The sequence below is a fragment of the Schistocerca nitens genome, chromosome 8 (genome assembly GCF_023898315.1).
Source record: "Schistocerca nitens isolate TAMUIC-IGC-003100 chromosome 8, iqSchNite1.1, whole genome shotgun sequence".
NCBI classification, from domain to species: Eukaryota; Metazoa; Arthropoda; class Insecta; order Orthoptera; family Acrididae; genus Schistocerca; species Schistocerca nitens.
Window position 1 is genome coordinate 413377664 of NC_064621.1, and position 3241 is coordinate 413380904.

General features: G+C 45.0%; 1 non-coding gene across 1 annotated transcript; it reads left to right on the forward strand.

Annotated features, from left to right (window-relative positions):
* The first annotated feature begins 1802 nt into the window (after nucleotides 1-1802).
* Nucleotides 1803-1877, forward strand: Trnas-cga (transfer RNA serine (anticodon CGA)). Its single transcript has one exon. It is a non-coding gene; the product is annotated as a tRNA-Ser (tRNA).
* Nucleotides 1878-3241: the final 1364 nt, after the last annotated feature.

Here is a 3241-nt window from a genome sequence, read left to right on the forward strand (position 1 = left end):
GATGCAGCCCTGGAGAATGGCGTATTGTAACACAGCCGTCCACAATACGAGCACGAAGAGTCTCTACATTTGCGTAGACAAGAGATTTCAAATGCCCCCATAAATGAAAGTCAAGAGGGTTGAGGTCAGGAGAGCGTGGAGGCCATGGAATTGGTTCGCCTCTACCAATCCATCGGTCACCGAATCTGTTGTTGAGAAGCGTACGAACACTTCGACTAAAATGTGCAGGAGCTCCATCGTGCATGAACCACATGTTGTGTCGTACTTGTAAAGGCATATGTTCTAGCAGCACAGGTACAGTATCCCGTATCAAATCATCATAACGTGCTCCATTGAGCGTAGGTGGAAGTTTGTACAGTACATACTGACGAAACTAAATTGAGCTCTAACATGGAAATTACGCGTTTCCGGACACATGTCCACATAAAATCTTTTTCTTATTTGTGTGTGAGGAATGTTTCCTGAAAGTTTGGCCGTACCTTTTTGTAACAGCCTGTATATACAGCTGACATCCATCATTCTACTACGAGGGTTGAATGAAAAGTAATGCCCCCACCTTCGTTAACTGGGTTTGGATGGGAATATTTTGATAAATCAAACGCAGAATTAATCTTTAGAATGTGACCTCTAATTACCAATTTTCACGTTTCTACTTAATCACCAGCCAATGGGATACATTTCTGCCAACGATGAACAAGCTTCCTGAATACGTCACGGAAGAAGTCGACAGTCTGTTTCCGCGACCACAGTCTCACAGTTCTTGCAACGTCTTCATCAGAGGCATAATGATGTCCCCGCAGATCGTCCTTCATTATCGGGAACATATGGAAGTCAGACGGTGCAAAATCTGAACTGTATGGAGGATGCCGTACGGTGGTGAGATTCAGTCTTTGGAGTTCTGCTGTGGTGACACGTGAAGTACGTGGTTTGGCATTGTCATGCTGCAGGAAAACATTTCCCTTTTCCTTTCGAACCCTTGTTAGCTGTCGTTTCAGAGTTCTTAGCGTTGTGATGTAACGCTCCGAATTCATTGGTTTTTCACGATCAAGGAAATCAACATTGGATAACACCATCTGCGTCCCAGAACACTGTGGCCACGATTTTTCCAGAGGAGGGCTGCGTCTTGAATTTCTTTTTCTGGGGCGAGGCTTTTTGTCGATATTCCATAGACTGACGTTTCGTCTCCGGGTCGTAATGGTGTACCCACGTTCCGTCTCCTGTCACGATTGAATGGAGAAAGGCGTCACCTTCATTCTCGTAACGCGAGAGGATTTCCTGGCAAATTTCTAGTCTGTACGCTGTCATTTCAGGAGTCAGCATCCGGGGTACCCGTCGTGCACATATCTTCCGATAGCCAAGAAAAGCATTAATGTGATCCACACGTTCTTGTGAAATGCCGATTGTGCTTGCAATTTCTCTCTGAAAGATACGACGATAGTCCTGAATCAATCTGTCAACATTTTGCTTGTGAAACTCGGTGGTTGCTGTCACACAGGATGTCCTACTCTTTGTTTGCCACGCAGGCCAGATGTTCCCGCCTCGACATCTTTAAACTTTACTCGCCCAACGGCGCACAGGACTCACACCAACACAATCGCCATAAACTGCTTTCATTCTCTGAAACTTCCTGGCAGATTAAAACTGTGTGCCCGACCGAGACTCGAACTCGGGACCTTTGCCTTTCGCGGGCAAGTGCTCTACCATCTGAGCTACCGAAGCACGACTCACGCCCGGCCTCACAGCTGTACTTCTGCCAGTATCTCGTCTCCTTCCTTCCAAGCTGTGAGGCCGGGCGTGAGTCGTGCTTCGGTAGCTCAGTTGGTAGAGCACTTGCCCGCGAAAGGCAAAGGTCCCGAGTTCGAGTCTCGGTCGGGCAAACAGTTTTAATCTGCCAGGAAGTTTCATATCAGCGCACACTCCACTGCAGAGTGAAAATCTCATTCTGCTTTCATTCTCTGATGACTCTCCTTTGGGGTGACACCTTCTGCTGTCAAGAGCTCAACGACTGCACGCTGCTTAAATCGCATTGGCCGGCGGTCTGCGCAGCGTTGTATACTTTGCACTGTAACAACGCAATCGTTCAATCCTAAGGCTTCCTGCCAACTGGAGATGTAGAGAAGAGGCTACGGAACAAGCCAGTACTTGCCACATACCAGTGCTGCCAACTGTTAAAGAGTTACGAAGGTGGAGGCATTACTTTTCAGTGGTGGTGGTGGTTAGTGTTTAACGTCCCGTCGACAACGAGGTCATTAGAGACGGAGCGCAAGCTCGGGTGAGGGAAGGATGGGGAAGGAAATCGGCCGTGCCCTTTCAAAGGAACCATCCCGGCATTTGCCTGAAGCGATTTAGGGAAATCACGGAAAACCTAAATCAGGATGGCCGGAGACGGGATTGAACCGTCGTCCTCCCGAATGCGAGTCCAGTGTGCTAACCACTGCGCCACCTCGCTCGGTACTTTTCAGTCAACCCTCATACTATGTGGCGGTATTGAATGAATTAATTTATATTACTTAAAACTGTTTCTGTTCTGTTATAAATGACCTAACACAAAATTACGATTGAAAATGTTCTGATGTACCAAATTCGTATTGTTTCAGATAACTGGGCGTCGAGATGCCTACAAAATATCCTGTAGCGGCGGCCCTAGTCGCATTACCTCACAATAGGGAAAAGTGGGCGCAGTATGAGCCTTCAAAAAAGGCGTATAGTTCCAATACTTTTTGCCACTTAAAACTATTAAGCGGGAAGTCTTATAATATGTAAAATTCAAAATGTGAATGCGACAAGCTTCTATCAGTAATTATGGTTTGCTGAAAATTGAGTTTCCCTTACAGTGGCCACTCGTTTCAATATACCTCTACTTGCAACACTAGCTGACACTTTGGTCTATCATGTCACAGCCACATCTTCAGAAAACTTTTACTAAAGACAATTTGTTCTAGCAGTGTGCTGTTATGTGTAGTGCCAACATTAAATTCAGGTGTATTATTTACCAAAATGAGTAAAAAACATTTGAGTATCACAGGAGAAATTTTGGAGATTTTGGACAGCTAATCTATTAAGTATTCAAATAACAACCCTAAATAAAAACCATTATTGCAGGCAGTATGTATGTTTCTGTTGTCTTGTGCAACAACAGTGGCAGTTGACTCTAAATAAAGAAAAATATGAAGTCATCCACATGATCACTAAAATAACTCTGCTAAATTTCGGTTACACTATAAATCACATAAATCGAAAG